Source organism: Phacochoerus africanus, chromosome 8 (assembly GCF_016906955.1).
Source record: "Phacochoerus africanus isolate WHEZ1 chromosome 8, ROS_Pafr_v1, whole genome shotgun sequence".
NCBI classification, from domain to species: domain Eukaryota; kingdom Metazoa; phylum Chordata; class Mammalia; order Artiodactyla; family Suidae; genus Phacochoerus; species Phacochoerus africanus.
Genome location: NC_062551.1, coordinates 72,507,899 through 72,531,312, shown reverse-complemented (window position 1 = coordinate 72,531,312; position 23,414 = coordinate 72,507,899). Strand labels below are relative to the sequence as shown.

The following is a 23,414-nucleotide window of genomic DNA, read 5'->3' as shown; positions in this document are numbered from 1 at the left end:
TGGGTGAAATCTTTCAGATCATCACTCAGAGCCCCCAAACTATGGGTAGGGGAGCATTCTGTGAAGCCACACAGCCTCCACCCTCAGTTCCCACAGTTAACCAGGCTGGTAAAGGTTAAGGGGATATCCATGAAATGAACGCCATTTGCATAAACTAATTATTTTAAGTGTCAAGAAATAAAATTCCAAACAATCGGGTGTTTTTCCATGAAAAAGAATATCTGCTTGGTTAAGACATTTAAAAATTATATGACCAAACCACAAAACAAAATATATGAGATAAGGCAAAATTATGCTTAGAGGCAAAATCAAAATATTAAATCAGCTAATCTGAAAAAAATTAATTAAAACTTCCCCCTTCCACCTCAAGCTGCATGCCACCATTCAAGACCAACTGACCATGCTCTTTGCTGAGGTGGGTGACTCACCAGCTTTGATGTGGTTGGCACGGTGCCCAGATCAGATCTCAGACCAGGTGGAGAATCCAGGAGGTCCCTCTGGAGTCTGAAGATTCTGCATCAGGTTGTTGGTCACTGAGGCTTTTATAGACCTTTCTAATCACATCTTCCTGATTTCCAATGGCTAACTTCCAATCATAAGTGACACCTGATTAGATTCCGGGAGGTCCATCGGGTTAGTCCTGATTGGATCACTGTCTCTCAAGATGAATTGATTAAGTCAGATATTCTTTTAGGAAAGGGAAGAATGGGGGAGGGGTGGGGGGAATCAAAGACTCATTTTTTTTTTTTTTTTGTCTTTGCCTTTTCTAGGGCCTCTCCTGTGGCATATGGAGGCTCCCAGGCTAGGGGTCGAATCGGAGCTGTAGCCAGCGGCCTACGCCAGAGCCACAGCAACGCGGGGATCTGAGCTGTGTCTGCCACCTACACCACAGCTCACTGGCAACGCTGGATCCTTAACCCGCTGAGCAAGGCCAGGGATCGAACCTGCAACCTCATGATTCCTAGTCAGATTCATTAACCGCTGCACCATGACTGGGAACTCCGAAGACTCATTCTTTGATTCACTTCACAAACATGGGTTGACTTTTGCTAATAGAGACAGTTATAGTCATGAATGTGAGACAGTGACGAGAGTATGCCTTTGTGATACTGAACAAGAAACAAAACACTTGAGACCATCATTGTTGGGGGTCTTTGGCCATATCAGAATTATCTAGATGTCCCAGAATGAAAACCGTTTCATGAAGACAGTGGCGTTGTTCCCAAAGGGAACAAAATATATGTCCCCGTATCAGCTTGTCCCTTAGGTGTTACGTTGGAAGTGTAAGAGATCGTGAGCCTATCCAGGCAGCAAGGGAAGTGCTTTTGGGGCTGTGGTTGGTTTTCCAGCCTTAAGCCCCGCCTTCTCTGAAGGTGGACAGGACAAAATCACCATGTAAACCTGGGGGCTTGGCAGTGTGCAGCTGGGCATTCATAAAGGGACCCCGTGTAAAACATAGCGCTTTTCCCCCCATGGGCTGGAGGGAGATTGAAAGATTACTCTCTGAGTCTTTCTCTGGAAATTAAATTAAAAGGGAGTGACTAAGAGGATACAGTGTCATTTTTTTTTTTGTCTTTTTTAGGGCCGCACCCGAGGCATAAGAAATACCCAGGCAAGGGGTCAGAGTTGCAGAACCGGCTAACGCCACAGCCATAGTGATGCCAGATCCAAGCTGTGTCTTCATCTTACATCACAACTCTCGGCAATGCTGGATCCCTAGCCCACTGAGCGAGGCCAGCCATCGGACCCCTTCTTGGATACTAGCTGGGTTTGCTACCACTGAACCATAGTGTCATCTCTGAGGGTGTTTCCTCCCAGAAAATTAGGGTCAGCACAGCAAACTGGCATAAAAAGACGAACTCTGGGGAGTTCCCGTCAGTGGCACAGTGGTGAACGAATCTGACTAGGAACCAATAAGTTTGCGGGTTCGATCCCTGGCCTTGCTCAGTGGGTTAAGGATCCGGTGTTGCCGTGAGCTGTGGTGTAGGTTGCAGATGTGGCTCGGATCCCGCGTTGCTGTGGCTGTGGTGTAGGCTGGCAGCTACAGCTCCGATTCGACCCCTAGCCTGGGAACCTCCATATGCTGTGAGAACAGCCCAAGAAATGGCAAAAAGACAAAAAAAAAAAAAAAAAAAAAAAGACAAACTCTGAGAATGTGATCAGAGCGAGAGGTGTGAGCCCTGGGAGATCAGGCATTTCCAAGACTGAGAGCCACTGAGGGTGGGCAGCGAGGGTTCTTTGGGAACTTGGATGCAGGGGAGAAATCAATATGCTCGGTCACAAGGAACTCTGTCCTCAAGGGCAGCTGCTAAGAAGAGATAGTTTCTTTTAGGTTTTCTCCCCACTGAGGACACTTCCCTGATGGAAAATAGCCCCACCCCTTTTCCAGGGGCCTTGAGAGATGAACCCTTATCCTGTTGGCACCTTTCCAGATATATTTTGATAATTACTGTTTCCTCAAACCTAGGTAGCTTCGACACGGATTCTGATCAAGTGCATGTCATCAGGCACAGAAATAAAATTCTGTTGTTCTCTTCATACAAAGCTCTATTTGCAAATACCAACACCTTTCCAGCACTGAATATGCATTTGATGCTTAAAGAATTTGCCGTGTTCCAGGATGACTCCCACCTTAGTCCTGCATCACACGGAGATTCCTTGGAAGTTTCAGGACACAAAGAAACAATACCCTCCCTCCACTCCCAGAGTTTTCTATGTCCTCCCATGAAATAGGGTGCCCAAATAACTGTTATTTAGCACCGGCCACCAAGCCCAGGATTCTTGGACAGGGGTTCTCCATCTTGGTATCTTTTCTGAATCCTCTCTCATTACATCTCTACCATGTGTGTAGAGGACTTTTACATAAAGTTGGGTTAAATCGGATTACAATAATTGACTTTTTTCTTTTTTTCCTTTTTTGTTGTTTTTTAGGGATGCCCTTGCAGCATATGGAACTTCCCGGGCTAGGGGTCGAATTGGAGCTGCCGTTGCTGGCCTATGCCACAGACATAGGAACGCTGGATCTGAGCCATGTCTGTGACCTACACCACAGCTCAGGGTAACACCAGATCTTTTAACCCACTAAACGTGGCGAGGGATTGAAACCGCGTCCTCATGGATACTAGTCGGGTTCTTAACCTGCTGAGCCGCAATGGGAACTCCATATACTAATAGACTTTTTAAAAAGCTGCAATGGACTGCTCTTAAGAACAACAGTAATCACAATCGTCTCTGTTTATCAAACAGTTGGTGAGCAATGGTGCCGGCGCTTTTTATTGCTAGTTCAGATAACCTTCAGAGAAAAGCTAGAGGTCACTGCTATTTTCCGCATTTTTAGCCTGGTGGACCTGAGTCCCTGCCCGGTCAAGGAATTTGTCACTTCCATGCAATGAATAATTGGTAGGTCCCCTTCGTTCAAGGCATCAGAAAGAACCTTGAGTTGTCAGACAATCCAAATATAGGAAAGGACTGAGAGAGATTCACCTGAATTTAGTGGAAAAGGAGAGATTGCAAAATCTAAACTGGGGATATTTCCATGGCATCCTAGCTTCTATAAGAACCAAAAATAAATAAATAAATAAATAAAAATAAAAGAAAGTACAAAAAAGAAACAATTATTTTATTTTTTACCAAAAATAAAGGGTTTTTTTTAAAATTTAAAAACAACTTTATTGAGGAAAAATTTACACCCAATAAAATGCGTCCATCTTAAGTATGTATTTTGATAGGTTTTGACAATGGTACATGCCCATGAAACTATCACCACAATTACGCTCTGGAACATTAAGAAACCATTGTTTTAGAGTGGCAAGTGGTACCTAATTCTTTGAAGGAAGCTCTAGGGATGATTTGGAAGGATACAAAGTTGGGCCTCTCTGGACATTTGGGAATTCAAGACCAAAGTGTGGGGGGGTTGGTGGCTGGAAAATTCCTAGGAGGAGATATCAGTTCTTGGGGGATTCTTGCTGCGCTAATGTAACCGGATTCCTACTGAAGTCAGCCCAGCGTGATCAGATACCAAGAGTGAGGACTGAAGGATGTTGATTGGATACCACGGGATATCAGGTATTCTAGGTGGGAATTCCTGTGAAGCTGACTAATCAGGTCTCCTGCTAAAACTGGACTTTATAAGAATGTGCACAGATGGGCAGAAGGTCCTGGTGCCTGACTAGAGTTTGGTCAGTATTTGTTCATTTTACTTTTTAGGGCCACACCCACGGCATATGGAGGTTCCCAGGCTAGGGGTCTCATCGGAGCTACAGCTGCCAGCCTACATCACAGCCACAGCAACGCCAGATCCAAGCCAAGTCTGTGACCTACACCACAGCTCACAGCAGCACTGGATCCTTAACCCACTGAGCAAGGCCTGGGATCGAACCTGCAACCTCATGGTTCCCAGTCGGATTCATTTCCACTGTGCCACGATGGGAACTCCTGGTCAGTATTTAAATGATGTCCCCTGAACTAATGAATAGAAGCCCAAGGCCTGTGTCTCTATAACTGGAATTTCATCGCCAACAGCCCTGGTTCTCACTGTGCACATTCCCTGAGGCCACCCTGGAACTCTTCCCACCCACGTTCTCAGGACAGAGTCCTGCAGACCTTGCACATGGGGAGCGGGCTCATGGGGAGGGCTGGGATGCTGCAAGCTTGTCCCCAGGGATGTCTCAGCTCCCCAGATACCCATCTTCCACTCCTACTGGCCTCACTGGCCCTCTGTGTGGTATTCTGATGCCACTTTCCTCTCCAGCAGCCCCTCATATCAAGCCTTGGCCCATGGAAGAGATGGGCAGCAGGAAGGAGGTGACCCAGAGTCCAGGACCCAGAAGGTTCCTTGATAACTGACCCAGACTCAGCCCAGCATCCTCTCTGCACCGATGTGGATGCTGGTCTGATGGGAGGCCCCAGAGAAGTGCTTTAGGTCCATCCTGACCTACGACATTCCTGTTCCAGCTCCATTTCCATAATCCAGTGAGTAGGCACCGTCCCGTAAGGGACTCAGTTAGACTTTCCTCAGTCTAACACTCTCAGTCTTCTCCTAAACTTTTGCTCTTGAAGCTCTTTCCTCAAATCCACTGCCTTTCCTCTCTCACCTGGCTTCCTCAAAGCCTCACCTTTTTTTCATCTGTCCTGATGATCTTACATCTCCAGCCACCAGAGGGCACTGTGAGCCTAGAATTAGCTGCTGTGCTGGGTCCCAGAAAGCAAGTCCCAGGGATGGCTTGGTATTGAACCTGAGGGAAGCCAGGGAGAGGAGGCTGGGAGGGTAGGGAGGGACTGCCCAGGCAGGGGCTTGCCTGGGGACCCCTGGAAGTTTGTTAGGAAGGTGGGGACATAACTTGATGGGTGTTTTCCTGTCCCCCTGGCTACTGTTGGACTGTGTTCTGGGGGAATTAACAAAGAATCAGGAACTCCAGCAAGAGACCCTTGGTTGCTCCTCGAGGCAGATACTGGCTTGCACTTGAGTGGTCCTGGGGCCAGCTTTGGGGACACTAGGAGAAAGAAGAGGCAGCACTTTGCTCTCAGAGTGAAGGTGAGGTATGAGGTTAAGACAGGGGTTGATGGACTTTCTAGAGCCTGGTCTTTACTTCCTGAGACTGGGAGGATGGGAAAGGAGCAGGTATGGAAATAGAAAGTATGGAGTCAGTTGGGCCATGTTAGATTTCAGGAGATTACATGGGTGTTTGGTGGGGGGGAGTACAAAACTAATGCTAGCAATATAATTCTGTTTCTATAAAATCACATGTATTCTTTTTTTTTTTTTTTTTTTTGGTCTTTTTGCTATTTCTTGGGCCGCTCCCGCGGCATATGGAGGTTCCCAGGCTAGGGGTCAAAGTGGAGCTGCAGCCACTGGCCTATGCCAGAGCCAGAGCAAGGTGGGATCCGAGCCGCATCTGCAACCTACACCACGGCTCACGGCAACGCTGGATTGTTAACCCACTGAGCAAGGCCAAGGATCGAATCCGCAACCTCTGTTAACCACTGCGCCACGACGGGAACTCCAAAATCACATGCATTGTTATTCAAAACCTATTTGCAAATGCCTCCCATGGACTTTATATTTTTTACCTGGAGGTGCAGAATTGGATACAAGAGGCCTGGCAATTTTAAAGCCAGACATACTGACCAAGGTCAGTCCGGAAAAGCAAAGTTTTTCTTCTGGTATCGTCAGAGCCATTGTGGGTCAGAAAAGAATGCCATGCAGGATTCTTTTCCCATATCAGAGCCTACAGGGTGGCAGCCCAAAAGCCAAATGTGCCCCCAGAGACATGTTTTAGAACAAAGTTTTGACAAATATCATTTGTGGCCAGAGGTTAAAATCAAGTTTTATATTACAGTTTACTCTCCAATATCCCTGAGGAAAAATATTAAAAGAAAAATGTAGCAACACCAAACTCACATCTTTAAAGGGCATCACTGGGCATGATTGGAGAAGTGGCTTCCCTGAGGCAGGGTCCCATGACCTCAAGGTCTCCTTGGTCCTTGCCTGCAATTCTTTGCTCTCTCGCTGCCTGACCCTGGGTTCTGTGAGGTTCATGCATCGAGTAAGAAGATGCCCAGATAATTTCACCTGAGTCTGAGACAGAAGGAAACCTTTCACCCCTTCCTTCAGGGGTCAAAGCGTAGGAAGATGGGATTCGGACCCCAGCTTCCATAGTCAAAGCGTCACATTTTGGCAGAGGAAGCAGCCGACAGGTTATTGGACTCTGCTTCACATCTGGGTTGTCCCCTGTGTCCTTGGCTGCGTATGCCTGTTGTCTTCGAGTGTCTAACAAGAGCCAAGGCCATTTTTGGAGGATTTCTTCTGCAGCAAGTTCTGGGCTCAGAGTTTGTATCCGGGTTAGAGATCATCAAGGTACCCGTTCAAAACAGAGGAAGAGATAGATACAGACAGGAACAGAAATGTCTTCAAGAAGAGTTATAACTGGTGGAACCAGAATCCCGTGGCACGTCCGTCAGCGCTCTTGACTGCGCCATGCTATCCCAGCACCTGGCACAGAGCTGCTCACTGTAACCTTTGCAATAAAATTCTGGAGTCACTGGCTTCTTTCTTGCTGGAAGACCTGAGAGAGGATCTGGTCCAGATATCTACTTCCTTGTTTTAACAGCAGTATCTATTATTCCAAATAAATTGCACCAGTGTAGGGAGGACAGGGCCAGATGGCAGAGGCGTAGGACATGGAGCGTAATTTCTCTAGTGAACACACCAAAGATACCTCTGCATGTGGAGCGGTTCTCATGGACCATCTACTGAACGCTGTCGGAAGATCTCTGATTTCCAAAAGGGCAAGACAGCTGAGTAGGACGAAAGAAAAAAGCAAACACAGAGAGAGAGAGAGAGAGGAAGGAATCAGGACAGGACGGCACCCCTGGGAGGGAGCTGTGAAAGGGGAAAGGTCACCATACACCAGGAAGGCCCCTCACTGGCAGAGAGACCAGCGGGGACAGAGGGGAGCTTCGAAGCCTTAGAGGAGGGGGGCGCTGCAGCTGCCTGTTTGCAGAGGGTAAACTGGAGAGAGTCCTGCTAAGTCAGTTGGTACCACTGCCCTGCACACCCCAGCCAGAGACACTGGAGCAGCAAGGTGGGCGGGACTGGACGCTGAGGCTTGGGCTTTGGAGGTCGGATCAGAGGAGAGGACTGGGGGTGGCCGTGAGGAGACAACGTGAGGGAGCTAGGGTGGGGTGCACCATAATCCAGAGGGACCAGGAGGAAGGCTGGGCCTGCCGGAGAGGCACAGGTGCCATTGCTGGGGGGCAAGGCTTGAGAGGGCAGGTGGGGCCATTGCAGGTGCTCCTTCCCCCTGAGCCGGCTCTCAGGACTCAGAGCAGTGCTTGCATGAGCTCTCTCGGTGGGTGCTGGCCACTGCGGTCATCATGCTACTTCAGAGGTGGGAAGAGACCTCTGCCTCCACTGAGGGTCTTCTCAGGAGCAGGTGACAGTCACTGCTCCTTCCTGCTTGGGAACGCACGAGGCCCATTGCTTCCACTGCCCCCAAGGGGCTGTGACTGCGATCAGAGCAGGTGTCAACCCCTTCCCGCCCCTTTCCAGCAGCTCCCTGCTGCTGCTCGCAAGAGAACCTCTCTGCTCCTACCAGAAAACGACTAGAACTTATCAATGAATTTGGTAAAGTGGCAGGACACAAAATTAGTACACAGAATTCTGTTGCGTACCTGGAGTTCCCGTTGTGGTTCCATGGAAACGAACCTGACTAGTATCCATGAGAATGCAGGTTCCAGCCCTGGCCTCGATCAGTGGGTTAGTGATCCAGCATTGTCCCCAAGCTGTGGTGTAGGTGGCAGACGAGGTTCGGATCCCGTGTTGCTGTGGCTGTGGCTTAGGCAGGCAGCTGCAGCTCTGATTTAACCCCTAGCCTGGGAACTTCCACATGCTGCGAGTGCAGCCCTACAAAGAAAAAAAAAAAAAAGAAAGAAAGAAAGATGAAAAAAAGGAAAGAAATCTGTTGCATTCTTATACACTAATAATGAAAGATTAGGAAGAGATATTAAGGAAATAATCTCATTTACTATCCTACCAAGGGAATAAAATACCCAGGAATAAACCTACCTAAAGAGGCAAAAGACCTCTATTCTGAAAACTGCAAGACACTGATGAAGAAAATCAAAGATGACAAAAGCAGATGGAAAGATATACCACGCTCTTGGCCTGGAAGAATCACCTTTCTCAAAATAACTATACCACCCAAGGCAATCTACACATGCAGCACAATCCCTGTCAAAATATCAATGGCATTTTTTCACAGAACTAAAAGAAAATGTTTTGCAATCTTAGGGAAACATAAAAAAGTCCCCAAATAGCAAAAGCAATCCTGAGAATGAAAAATGGAGCTGGAGGAATCAGGCTCCCTGACTTCAGACTATACTGCAAAGCTCCAGTCATGATACGGTCACAAACCAGTAAGATACTGGCACAAAACCAGAAATATATCAACTGTGGACCAGCATAGAAAACCCAAAAATAAACCCATGCACCTATGGTCAATTAATCTGTGACAAAGGAGGCCAGAATATACGATGGGGAAAAGACAGACTCTAATAAATGGTGCTGGGAAAACCGGACAGTTACGTGCAAAAGAATGAAAAGGTCTTTAAGACCTGCCCTTAAGTGGAAAAAAAAGAAGAAGAAGAAGAAGAAGAAGCAAGACGATCAAAAACACACTAAGACACTTTTATCTTATTTTATTTTTTTTGGTTTTTAGGGCCGCACCCGAGGCATGTGTAAGGTCCCAGGCTAAGGGTCGCATCTGAGCTGTAGCTGGCCTATGACACAGCCACAGCAATGTCTGAGGCTCATCTGCAACCTACACCACAGCTCACAGCAATGCTGGATCCTTAACCCACTGAGCAAAGCCGGGGATAGAACCATGTCCTTATGGATTCTAGTCAGGTTCGTTGCTTCTAAGCCATGATGGAAACTCCCGAAACATTTTCAATAAGGGAAGATCAACCATGTATTTATTTTTGTGTGCCTGTATGAATGTGTAGAGAGTCAGAGAGATGTCTGGAAAATTCACCACACTGAGCCCTCTGAGGACGGTCTGGGAGGAGGAGGAAGTTCAGTAGACACACTTGTTCTGTGTCATTGGAATGTCATCTTGTACCACTTGGGTGACACCAAAAAAAGGATTGAAAACAAACAAGCTTGTCTTTCATGTACATTTATATGTACAAATATATTGACCACAAGTGCTGTTTCTTCCATATCAACTTACTTATGTCATAGATAACCAGCAAATGTTGATTTCACACAAATTTGGATTTCAATGAAAAGAATCATTTGTCTATAAACTGATGATAAAGATTTCCACACTCCTTGCAGGGTTTTTTTTGGTGGTTGATGTTGTTTTCAAATTTTTTTATTAAGAGTTCCTGTCATGGAGTTCCTGTCGGTGGAGCAGCAGAAACACGTCCGACTGGGAACCATGAGGTTGCGGGTTCGATCCCTGGCCTCACTCAGTGGGTCAAGGATCCGGCGTTGCCATGAGCTGTGGTGTAGGTGGAAGACCCGGCTCAGATCCTGTGTTGCTGTGGCTGTCTTGTAGGCCGGCAGCCGTAGCTCCAATTGGACCCCTAGCCTGGGAACCTCCACATGCTGAGGGCACGGCTCTAAAAAGCAAAAAAAAAAAAAAAAAAAAAGAGTTCCTGTTATGAATCAGTGGTAACAACCTGACTAGTCTCTATGAGGACTTGGGATTTGATCCCTGGCCTTGCTCAGTGGGTTAAGGATCCAGTGTTGCCGTGAGCTTAGCTCTAGTTCACAGACATGGCTTAGATCTGGCATTGCTGTGGCTGTGGTGTAGGCTGGCAGCTGCAGTTTCACTTCAGTCCCTTGCCTGGGAAACTCCATGTGCCTTGGGTGCGGCCCTAGAAAGACAAAAATAAATAAATAAATAAACAAACAAAAAAATAAAATAAAAAAGCATTACTAGGAGTTCCTGTTGTGGCTCAGTTGAAACGAATCTGACTAGTATCCATGAAGATTCTGGTTCAATCCCTGGCCTCGGTCAGTGGGTTAAGCATCCTGTGTTGCTGTGGCTGTGGTGTAGGCGGGCAGCCGCAGCTCTGATTCGACCCCTAGCCTGGGAACTTCCATATGCCGTGGGTGCGGCCCTAAAAAAAAAAATGAAAATTCCAAACATATGTTTTTCATTAAGAAGTATATCTAGTTGGTTAAGATATTTAAAAATGAAAAAAATCAACATGAAGATCCCCCCAAAAGTGCAGATCAAAATGCTTGGGACTAGGGCAAAACAAACACCTTAAATCCATTCATCTGAAAAGGAAGGACAATGAAAAATCTCCCTGCCATCCTAGCTGCATGCTCTCTTTCGAGACCAGCGGACCACTGGTAAGATCAAGGGGTCCTTAACTGAGACTAACTTACCTACTCTGGCGTGGTTGGCAGGGTGTTCAGACCTCAGTTCCGGTGGAGAACCAGGCAGCAACTCCAGAGCGAGAAACTTCTGCATCTCTTCTTTGGTCCCTGAGGCTTTTGTACACCTTTCTAATCATATCACCTGCCTTTCCCACTGCTATCTTCCAATCAGAAAACTATACCTAATTAGAGTCTAGACCGTCCACCAGGTTAATTCTAATTGGATATTTGTCTTTCTTCATATGAGTTGACTGAATCAGACAAATTGTTCAAGAAAGAGAAGGAATGGCGGGGGCGGGGCAAGGAGTCATTCCTGGATTCACTCCTGAACATTATGGAGGTTTCCTAATATGAACAGTTCTGCACTGGGGGTGGAGACGGGATGGGTTTTTTTTCCTTCCTGACAAGAGATGGAGAGAAAGAAGGAAGGAAGGAAAAGAAAACCAAAGCATTATGTTGGGGGATCTTTGATCAGATCAAAATAATCAGAATCTCCCAGAACTAAAACAGCTTCCTGAAGACGCTGTTTTCTTTCTCCCCCAACATGGATACAGAGGAGTCCTTGTATCAAGTTGCCACCTCAGTGTCCTGCTGGCGACACAGCAGATCCTGAGCCCATTCAGGCAGCAAGGGAAATGCAACCCGGGGGGTGGCGGGTCCTCCAGGCTTGAGTCATGGCTCCTCTGAAGGAGGTCAGGGTTGAAATCACCATGAAGAGTGAGGATGGGGGCTGGGCAGTGCAGAGCTGGCCATTCTTAAAAGGACCTTGCAAATGACCCAAACTTTCCATAAAACCACAAAATATGTTTTTTTTCCCCCCAATTTGGTAAGATGGAGATTAAAAGACTTTTTTTCTAGATGGAATTAAGAAATTAAAATGGAATAACTGGAGTTCTCATTGTGGCTCAGCAGTAACGAACCTGTCTAGTACTCGTGATGACTCAGGTTTGATCCCTGGCCTTGCTCAGTGGGTCAAGGGTCAGGCACTGCCGTGAGCTGTGGTGTGGCTCTGATCTGGCATTGCTGTGGCTGTGGTATAGGCCAGCCACTGTAGCTCTGATTGGACCCCTAACCTGGGAACTGCCATATGCCTCGGGCGCAGCCCTAAAAAAAAAAAATGAACTTGGAGAGAGGGTTGAAATAACCCTGATCAGTCACACCTAATCTTGCCTTTGTACTGGCAGCTGCTACCAGGAGATATTTTGTTCTAGCCTCTTCCCACAGAGGATGCTTCCCCAAAGGCCATTAGCCTCAACCATTTTCCAGGGGCCTTGGGAACCCAACCTTAATCCCACTGGCCCCTTTCTAATTATATCTTGATAATCCGTTTCCCCAAACTTAGTTAAATTCAATACGGAATCTGGTCAAGGTGCTGCCATTAGGCACAGAAATAAAATTCTCTTCTCCCCATCTTCCCTAGGGTTTGTCATCTCTTGCCTTTTTGTTCATAGTCCTTCTAAAAGGTGTGAGGTGATGTCTCACTGAGGTTTTGAATTGCATTTGCCTGATGAGTGATGTTGAGCATCTTTTCATGCACTTGTTGACCTTCTACATGTCTTCTTTGCCAGGACAATGTTTAGTGTGAACCCCGAGGTCAGAAACATACAGTGACTTTCAACTAGACAGAAGGGAGAAAAATTCAGGGTGCAGATAAACCTGCACTGTTTTTCTGCAGGTTGAATCAAACCTGGGATCCGGGGTAGAGGTTCGGCTCTCGCTCTGGGAACCTCTCAACCATGGGACCCACTAGAATAAGTTCATCACTTATTTCGTACCCAAGCCTAACAGCCAGCACAGAGGTACGTGAAAAGGCAGAGCTGTGCTGCCTTTTCTCTAGCATGGTTTACGCTTGGAACACAGGGTGCCTCCCAGAACACCACCAAAAACCCCTCGTCAAGAGACGTGACAAGGGTCCTGGAAAGTAAATGATGTTCCCCGAACTTAGGAGTGAAGGAAAGCAGGTGTGTTCTCAGCAAAAACGGGTTTGGAGAATGGACATGCATTTTGTTAAGGGGCAAAAAGGTGATTTGGTGCTAAAGTTTGTTGCATGTGGAGAGGAAAGAAAATAGGGGATAAACTAACACGGAAAGTGGTGGAAGGTTTGTAAAAAGGGAGCCCTGAGAGAGGAGTTTTGTGCAAAGTCCGGCTGTAACGGTATTTCTTTTTATCAGGTAAATGAAGATTGTTGTTGAGGGTGGGCAGGTGCTGGTCTGTCTTTTATTTTTCTCTCTGTGTTAAGAGAAGAAAGTTTTCTTGGACTGTTGAACTACTTTTGACAAAAAAAAAAAAAAATTGTGAATTTCTTTGCCGTCTAATGATCTGTCTTTGCAAAAAAAATCTCTTATTGTCCCTTTCTTTGAATTTATAAATATTGTTTCACAGTGACCTATGATTGTATTTGACCACGTGTTTTAAACCTTTTGATGTCTTTGAAAACCTTCCCCACTTCAAAAACTCTAAACAAAATTCTTTGACCTCCGGCTACCTTTGAGGTTCTTCCAGCAGCCGCTGAAACATCCCAAAGAGAGATATTAAGTTTATTTGGTTATGTTAACTTACAAGGAAACTGTCAAATAAGTGGAGGTTAAAATCTTCTTAGGTTACACTGTGTGGGTGAATTTCATTAGTATAGGTATTCCAAAATTTGTATGGATTCCAAAATCTGATATATCCTGGTATAATGCTATCAGTCCTAATTCTAGTCCTTATCTTAAAATTTTGTATGTCATAGAAAAAGTTTCTTATCAATTGCATTGTAATCAAACCTTTAAGGATGCCATTTGAAGTCTTTTGTCACTTTAGACAATCATGGTTTGAGTGTGATATTTCTAGAAGATTCGTAAAAAGGCATTTCTGACAAATAAAAGTTTCTGGTGACTTTTAGATTATGCCATTGAGCTGGGTAAGAATTTACCAAACACTAGTGCAAAATCTGATGACGTCATTGAGACCATCAGGAGATGATTATAATGGAGTGAATGAATTGCTAAGTATGATTTATAATTGTATTATTTTCTCTGAATACAGTGGATTTCAATATTTCTTTTCCCTCAAATTTTTCCTCTTCTGTTAACTAGGACCTCCAACACATTTATGAAGTATACCTGTGTAAACACAGATAAAGCATTCACCTTTTTCTCTCTACCTAATCCCTCCGGGATTTGGCTTTTCCTGCCACCTCCCCATGTAGAGTTGATGGCTTGTGGTAACCAGATTACTACTTGTTATACTAATCACTGTTTTAATTTGTTCTCTCCGCTGATTTCCAAATTTTATTACTAAATTATTATTAAATTTTATTATTTATGCCTTGTGCCCCTCTCTTGCTTTTCTATGAATTGATTCATGTTACCACTAATATTTATTATATCCTGTCTGTGTTATAAGATTTTTATCTCTTGCCCTAACCAGTTTGCTGCCAGGCCTCCAACATCTTAAGGACAATTTTTTTTTTTTTTTTTTTTTCCTTTTTAGGGCTGCACCTGCAGGATATGGAGGTTCCCAGACTAGGGGCCGAATCAAAGCTGAAGCTGCTGGCTTACACGACAGCCACAGCGACACAGTATCCGGGCTGCGTCTCCCACCTACACCACAACTCTTGGCAACAGTGGATCCTTAACCCACTGAGCAAGGCCAGGGGTTGAACATGCATCCTCACTGATGCTGGTCAGATTTGCTTCCAATGAGCCACGATGGGAACTCCGGGGCCAATCTTTTAAAATTTTTATTTATTTTTTGTTTTAAGGACCACACTCTTGGATTATGGACACTCCCAGGCTAGGGGTTGAATCGGAGCTGCAGCTGCTGGCCTACACCACCGCCACAGCAAGGCCAGATCTGAGCTGGGTCTTCGACCTACACCACAGCTTGCAGCAATGCAGGATCCTTAACCCACTGAGGAGGCCAGGGTTCAAACAAACGTCCTCATGGATTCTAGTTGGTTCATTATCACTGAGCCACGGATGACAGGAATTCCCTCGTGAGGCCAATCTTATGTATAACTCTATGTAGAATACTTGTAATAATGAAACTCTAGTTATGGGAAGAAACAAGGAGAAAAAAATATCCTGGATCGTAATATTCCAGTAAGACAGAAAATCCAGAGCATGTTATACTATCAACAGGGCATAATCCAAAAATTAGCACCTTGAGTGCTTTATGATCAGAATCCTCCCCTGATCTAGGAATGAGCCTTCCTAGCATCATGGGACAAAACCAGTCATGAAGAGCCTCCCAAAATTTGGAGGAAGTTTGCCCATGATGAGCTGACTGTCACCTGCCATCTCCAGAATCGAAGGATGTTGCAGCCAAAAGCCATCTGCCATCTGCCGCTGCAGCCTCTTGACCCCAAGGTGTAGCCTGAGGGGAACTGAGGGTGATAAAGGCAGAATAGAGCCCTAGCTAGTGAGGATGCCTGTGGTGGGGGCAGGAGTTAGATGGAAACTCTCTGTACCTTGTGTTCAATTTTACCTGGGACACAAGAAGCTCTAAGATGAAAAGCGGTTTGTTTGTTTGTTTGTTTGTTGTGTTTTCTTTCTAGGGCCGCACCTGTGGCACATGGAGGTTCCCAGGCTAGGGGATGAATTGGAGCTGTAGACGCCAGCCTACGCCAGAGCCACAGCAACTCAGGATCCCAGCCGTGTCTGTGACCTACACCACAGCTGCTACCTACACCGCAGCTCATGGCAACGCCAGATCCTTAACCCACTGAGCAAGGCCAGGGATCGAACCCACAAACTCATCGTTCCTAGTCGGATTCCTTAACCACTGAGCCATGAGGGGAACGCCAAAGTGTGCTTTTAAAAACAGAATTGTAATAGTTCCAGTTCTGAAATTTTATTATTCTAATTTTTTTTAGGACCACACCCTTGGATTATGGATGCTCCCAGGCTAGGGGTTGAATTGGAGTTGCAGCTTCTGATCTATGCCACAGCCACAGCAATGCCAGAACCAAGACGGGTCTGCTCACAACAATGCAGGATCCTTTAACCCACTGAGCGAGGCCAGGGATCGAACCTGCATCCTCATGGATCTTGTGAGTTTCATTAAGGCTGAGCCACAACAGGAATGCCTAAATATTTTTAACTGAAGAGACAATTATTGTTCATTGAACTGTTTTCTCCCCTTTTTCAGCCATGCATGGCATATGGAAGTTCCCAGGCCATGGGTCCAATCCAGGGCACAGCTGGGACCTATCCCACAGCTACAGCAATACCAGATTCTTAACCCACTGCACCAGAGTAGGAACTCCTAATATCTCTTTTAAAGACTTTTCTTTTAAGGCTCCAGAGCAAACGGAAGAGTTTTTTGGGAAAACATCCACATGCATTCTTTAAAAGTACTAAATTTTGGAGTTCCCATAGTAGTGGAGAGGAAACGAATCCGACTAGGAAGCATGATGTTGCGGGTTTGATCCCTGACCTCACTCAGTGGGTTAAGGATCCGGCGTTGCTGTGAGCTGTGGTGTAGGTCGCAGATGCAGCTCGGATCTGGCGTTGCTGTGGCTCTGGTGTAGGCCGGCACTTACAGCTCCTATTCGACCCCTAGCCTGGGAACCTCCATGTGCTCCGAGTGCAGCCCTAAAGAGACAAAAAGACAAAAAAAAGGGACTAAATTTTCTTTGTAATTTTATTTCTAAAATTGTTATTGAAATATAGTTGATTTACAATGTTATTAATTCCTGCTATATAGCAAAAAGATTCAGTTACACATATATATTTTCTTTTTCATATTCTTTTCCAGTTTTGTTTATCATTGCATATTGATTATTGTTCCCTGTGCCATCCAGGAACAATATCCTTTAAAATTAAAAAAATAATACTACCTTCTATATTTACATAAATCACAGCACAAATATGTGTCATCAACTAGCATGTATCCATTACAGCAGCAGATTTTTTTAAAGAATGCTGAACACTATAGACCTACATACAGAACATCTTTTTTTTTTTAACTCAATGAATTTTACAGAATTTCTTTATGTGTGCTGGTCTGATCTACCAGTAGTTGGCCTAGAACTCCTGAAGCTCAGAAGGTCTATCACTAGAGATGAACGGAATCATTCATAAACCTTCCAGTTCCCCTTCCTGAGCTGACCATGAAAGCAGCTTCGGTAGATTACAATTCATTGGGGACCTCATGTAAATATCGGGTCCTTCCTTCTTTCCTTCCTATTGCAGGAAGAGGAGAAGCCCGAGGAATGAAGAATCCTGGAGACGTCTGCTACGAGGGGAAAAGAAGGAAAAGGCCCACGTGTTGAGCTCGAACTGCACGCCAGGTCCAGTGCCAAGCCCTCACCCTGCATTGTCTCATTGACCCCATAGGAACCCCATGTGCTGTGTTGCGTCCTTACCCACACTGCATGGGGAAGCTCTGCCTCTTGCCTGGGGTGCCCACACCCACTATCCACTCCATCCTGAGCAGCACCCAGCCTCTGGGTCCTCAGCAAGGAGCCTTCCTTCGAGTGCCCTTTGTCTGTGGTCGTTGCGATGATGAACTTCCTGTGACATTGACTGTGAGTGTTTCTGAGATGGTGTTTCTGGAAGAGATAGTTAGCATTTGAGTCCATCCACTGAGTGGGGAGAGCTGCCCTTGCCAGTGTGGGTGGCCTCACCCAATACCTTGGGGGCCTGAATGGAAGAAGACTGCATGCACTCTCCCTCTTTCTCTTCTTGCCCGTGAACAGTGGCGCTTCTGGCTCTTGAGACTTGAGATGGTGCAACTACTCACCAGTGGTCTCATTGTTCTCAGGCTTTTGGCCTTGGTTTGGAGTTGCATCGTCAGCTCCCTGGTTTTCCACCCTCAGTCTCAGTCAGAGCTACACATCTAACTTTGCTGGTTCTCTCGCTTGTAAGTGGCGGACCTTGGAATTCATCCTCCTCGGAACAGTACAAGGCCACTCCCCTCAAAATTCCTAATGCATATGCATGCTGCTATGTTCATGATAAAATACGCTAGACTAGTTTCCCGATAGGGAGAGATAGCCAATGATATGGAGTGATGTCAATCTCTCCACGACATGACCTACCACCACAAAGGATCTAACTCCTGACATGGTGAGGAAATGCTAGGGAGTTCCTGTTGTGACTCAGGGGCAATGAACCCAACCAGTATCCGTGAGGAAGTGGGTTCGATTCCGGGCCTGGCTTAGTGGGTTAGGAATCCATCACTGCTCTGAGCTCTGTTATAGGTTGCACATACATCTCCAATCTGGCAATGCTGTGGCTGTGGTTGTGGCTGGCAGCTACAACTTCGATTCATCCCCTGGCCCGGGATCTTCCATATGCCTTGAGTGTGGCCCTAAAAAGATGAAAGAAAGAAAGAAAGAGAAAGAGAGAGGAAGAAAAAGAAAGAAAAAGGAAGAAAAAAGAAAGAAAGAAAGAAAGAAGAAAGAAGGAAAGAAAGAAAGAAAGAAGAAAGAAAGAAAGAAAAAAGAAGAAGAAAGAAAGAAAGAAGAAAGAAGAAAGGAAGAAAGGAAGGAAGAAGAAGAAGGAAGGAAAGGAAGGAAGGAAGAAAGAAGAAAGAAAGAAGAAGAGAAAAAGAAAGAAAGAAAGAAAGAAAAAAAGAAAGAAGGAAGGAAGGAAGGAAGGAAGGAAGAAGAAAGAAAGAAAGAAAGAAAGAAAGAAAGAAAGAAATGCTAAAACCCTGTTATATGCTTGTACTGTTTTATAGTCTGCTTCAAAGGAATTTGGATGTCTTTGCTCATCACATTTCAAGAAAACACTACCCACTTCCATGGGTTGGTGAGGACAAGAGGCTCTGGCTCTTCTGTAGTGTGGTGGCCCCTTCTAGACCTGGGGGGCTCTCCTTGTAGTGACACCCCTTGCCCAAAACACACAAAGGCCAGGAACTGAGGCTGATGGACCCAGGTGGAGAACCACAAGCAATGCTCATGTTCAGAGTCATGGCCTGAGTCAGCAGCGAGGGCCCTGCTTTTGTTTAAAGCTCTTCTTTCAAATGTCTCTTTGGCCGCCAAGGATGTTCCCCTGACTGTGTACAATCCCTCACTGAAGAGCCACAGAAATAAGGAAAATGGTAAAAGATGCCCAAGACAGAACAGAGAACCGATGGGAAGAGCAGAGTTTCAGATCATAGACAATTCAGTGCATCTTGTCAGTCATCAGTAACTAGAGGTGCCTAAGGTGTGAGCAGACACAACAAGTAATATACCAAGGAGAACACCAGTCCATGTGCACAAAGACTCTTTATTTGTGACCATTTCTTTACAAACCTCCACCCAGAGATAACTCCAACATGCGTGTGTCAATCCCAAATTTCTCTCCAGAAATTTAGATTCCCACTGCTGACCCTATAAACCCATGTGCCTGAAAGTCCCATCAACTCCCAGAATCCTGCACCCCTGCTAGACCTCCTCTGCTTTCCCCATTCACATTGAGCAGGTCGCTGAAACCATGAGTCTGTGTTCCCTTCGCGATGCACCCATGTCCTAGATTTCAGTTTTCAAGTGTCCAGAAGACAGCTTTGGATGGAGGCACCCGATTAGGCAGGTGTATAACAGTGGTAGAGAAAGGGCTCCTCGTGATAGAACGTCTTATTGCCCCAGCGAGGACAACGGGCTGGAGCTGAGCCAGATGGTCCTGGGACCGCCAAAGCCCCTCATCATCTCAATCAGCTGCGCCTTCAGCTGGGCAAGTCTCCCCAGGTGGAGGGCTCCACTGGAGCTGAAACTCTCCCGAGGGGCAGGATATAAAACTCTTCCTTTAAACTGGACAGCCTGGCGGTGTGACTCAGCAAGCTTCTCCATGATGGCCATGGAGAGGAGGTTCCCACACAGGCTGATGGTCCTGAGCTGGGAGCAGCGGCTCAGGGCAGGCAGGATGGCCTCCAGCTGGGAGTCCGTGATCCCACACTGCTCTAAATTCAGTTCCTCGAGGTTGGATGCAACTTCCTCCAGCAGAACTTGGAGATCAGGAGTAAATTGGGTCAGCGTGATGCCACTCAGATCCAGGCCTTTTAGCCGGCTGATGTATGGCCACTGGGACAGGTGGGTCAAGTCGGATTCTGTTAGCTGGCAGTGAGTTATTATGAGGTTGTCCAAGGGGTTCCTCAGGCTCCTGGGGAGAAAACAAGCAATAGGTCTGAGAAACCAGGGTGGTAAGTGAACTAAACTTGAAGAGACGAGTCTTTCCAACTGTCTTATGAAGATCAACACCCAGAATTCCTAGTCTCAGTTTAGGCCGAGGCTTGTCACCGTCCCTGTGTGGTTGGGTCAAGTTTACAGTATCTTGAAAACGCTACTCAGTAGCTAAGCAGAGTAAAACCCATTGCGCTTCGTTACAGTGGTGAATGAGGAGAACGGAATGGGCAAGAACACGCGCAGAGGAAAGCCTGACACCGAGTCTCGATCGAGTGTGGGCATCACTGAATTTTCCTATTAGGAGACAGAACATAAAATCCTTCAACTCAGGCTTCTCTCAGCCCATGCTCATGCCCCAGGCGCCTGTATGTCTAGGCCAGGTGAGACGGTGGGAGACATGGACAGAGAATCAAAGTGGGCAAGGTCCCACATCACCTGGAGGGGCCAGTCTGCAGGGGCTCACATCCATCCCTGCATCCTCTGCAAACCACTTACTACTTTTATTTTTCTTTTTATGGCTACACCTGCAGCATATGGAAGTTCCAAGGCTAGGGAATCAGAGCTGTAGCTGCTAGCCACAGTCATAGCCATGCCAGCTCTGAGCTGTGTATGGGACCTATGCCAGAGCTCATGGCAACACTGGATTTTATATTTAACACACTGAAGTATCCTCATGGATACTAGTCGGATTCATTTCTGCTGAGCCCCAATGGGAACTCCCACTTAACCACCTTTTTTTTTTTTTTTGTATTTTTAGGGCGGCCCTGGCAGCATATGGAGGTTCCCTGGCTAGGGGGCTCATTGGAGCTGTAGGGGCTGGCCTATGCCACAGCCACAGCAATGCCAGATCTGAGCCACATCTGTGACCTATACCACAGCTCATGGCCATGCCAGATCCTTAGCCCACTGGTCAAGGCTAGGGATTGAACCCGAAACCTCATGGTTCCTTGTTGGATTCATTTCTGCTGAGCCCCGAAAGGTCTCCCGCTTAACCGCTTTTTGGCTCCTGCTCCATGACCATCGTGTCTCCAGCATCATCCATTTCTTACCTATTCACTACCTTACCGGAAGCAAATAATAACCCTGTACAGATGGGGTAATTTGGCAGAGGCTCGTTATGTAAACAAAAATGGTGAGCACAGCTCCTCCTTTTAGAAAAATTCCTGTCTGATGGTTTTCCACCTTCAACGCCCCCCCCCGTTTTCCTAAGTACTCTGAACGACATCGCCTCCTGAAGAAAAAAATCTAATACTCACACCCTCACTAGATTCATCCGCCCACAACCTGTACCTTCCTAGTATGATGCCCTGCTCCAGAACCTCTATACGAGTTTGTCCCCCTGCCTTGATTTCGGTGGTTGCGGGAGAGCACAGCTCAGAAGAGAGCAGCAGTGGAGATAGGGCATTTGACATATTAGTGGTCTGTTCACTGTTACTCGGCCAGTGGTGCCACCCTCACCTGAGCATCTGGTCCAGGTGACCTTTGAGGAAGACGGGGGAGTCCATATAGAGATCCCGGAGGTGGTGCAGCCTGAGGAACTGAGAGGTAAATTGGACAACATGCTGCTGCTCCTTCTCCTCAAGGGCGGACCCATGGATGTGGGAGAGAGAGAGTCTCTGCACATTGATCATCTGGCCCAGGAGAGGAGCAAACGTGGCCAGAGTGGACAAGCTGCCAGGTGCAGTTCACTTGCACCTCCTGAATACAGTCCAGCTGCACCTGAGCCAGGACCTTCATAATATTTTCCATGGGCATTGCAGAGATCTTCAGCTTCTTACAGCACAGGTGTATGGAAATTCTTCTCCTGTTCCACCCAGCTGAGGAGATAGGTGGTGAAGTGATCCAGGGTCCTTTTCTTCAGGCAAAGGTCTATGAACACATCCAAAGGGGCCACCGGCTGCTTTGTCCTTGACCTGACCTCAGCCACTGGTGCCATTTGTGATCTTGAGTAGACGTCATCACTGGATCCAGACCACATGATCCAGAAGTTCTGGCCAGTGCTCCGTAAATCCAGCACTTGCAGATTGCAGCCTCTGTGGGGAAAAAGGAGATTGACGGGGATGCGCTAAAATGCACACAGGATGAAGCCTCAGCCTCAGAATTTGACAGCCTACTGCCCGTCTGTGCTGCTGCTACTTCACAGCTTGAGGTCAGGAGCTGCCTTGCCCTCTCCTTCTCTCTTGCCTCACTTTCCTCCATCTCCCTCTGCCCTTCCTGGGTCTCCCTTGCTGGCACCTCTACGCCTTCCTGGGAGGAGGAGGCGAGGCTTGTTCTTTCAGGTCCCCTTCATCTCAGGCACCCCTGTGTGTCCAGAAGCTATTTCCCACAGTGAGCCAGCGACTCCGAGCTTCTTCATGGCATCATCAGATCCCTCTGGTCCGCCCCTTGATCATCCGCCTTCCCTCAGTGCCCTTGTCTCCTCTTGGATGCCCAGAACCCTAGCAGGCTCCCTGGATCAGACTCACCTGGGGCGAACCTTCTGGGCAAGCAGAACATCAACCCCTTCCAGCACGGCTTGTATGGGCCTCCCGACCCTAACACGAGCCATGTCTTTCAGGCCCCCCAGAGGCAGGCGGACGAAGGGCCAGGCTTGCACCATGGCCTTCAGGGTCTGGCTGCGTCTCCTGTAGAAGGCCTTCATGAACAGTGCTGGGAAGAGCTCCCTGGGCAGAGAGTCCAGAGCAGAGATGGCCAAGGCTTCGTTCCTCAGCAGGCTGCTCTCTGCCAGGTCCAGGAGACTCGGCGGGGTCCTCACGTTCATCCTCCCTCGGCTCAAAAATGGGATCCTGCAGAAACCTGCCAGGGAGCAAGGGGTCCGTTTCAGACCAAGCATGAGCACATGGTCTCCCCACCCCTCAGAGGAACCTATTCAGAGCCAAGGCCACTGCTCTTGCAGGGTGAAATGCCCTATTTACCCCCGCCGGCCCCCCCAATTCCACTCTGGGCTCAGTGGACACAAAGCTCTAACTCCCTACTGGATCGAAAACATGCATCTCACTAGTTCCGATGGGAAGAACGGCGACCACGAACCCATTAAGTTCCATCCACTGCTGAACATGAATTCATGTCCACTGGGAAGATTGGCTACCAAGAGGACTGAAAGCTGACCCCAGTCTTTCCTTGGAAAAGCCTTTTGGATTATCACTTAGAGGCCCCCAAACTGGGGGGATAGGACCATTTCGTGGATCGCACAGCCCACAATTGTCAACGACTGCCAGTTACCTGGCTGGTAAAGATTAAGGAGATAGCTCTAAAAGGAATGTCACTTATGCACCAAATAAGGATTTTATTTTCATTTAATTAATTCATTTATTTACTTAGTTTTGTTCTTTTTAAGGGCGCAGCTGTGGCATGTGGAAATTCCCAGGCTAGGGGTCCAATCAGAGCTACAGCTGCCTGCCTATACCACAGCCACAGCAATGC

General features: G+C 46.9%; 1 pseudogene; it reads right to left on the bottom strand.

Moving 5' to 3' along the window:
* Positions 1-19,445: 19,445 nt before the first annotated feature.
* Positions 19,446-22,752, bottom strand: LOC125133324 (PRAME family member 12-like; annotated as a pseudogene).
* Positions 22,753-23,414: the final 662 nt, after the last annotated feature.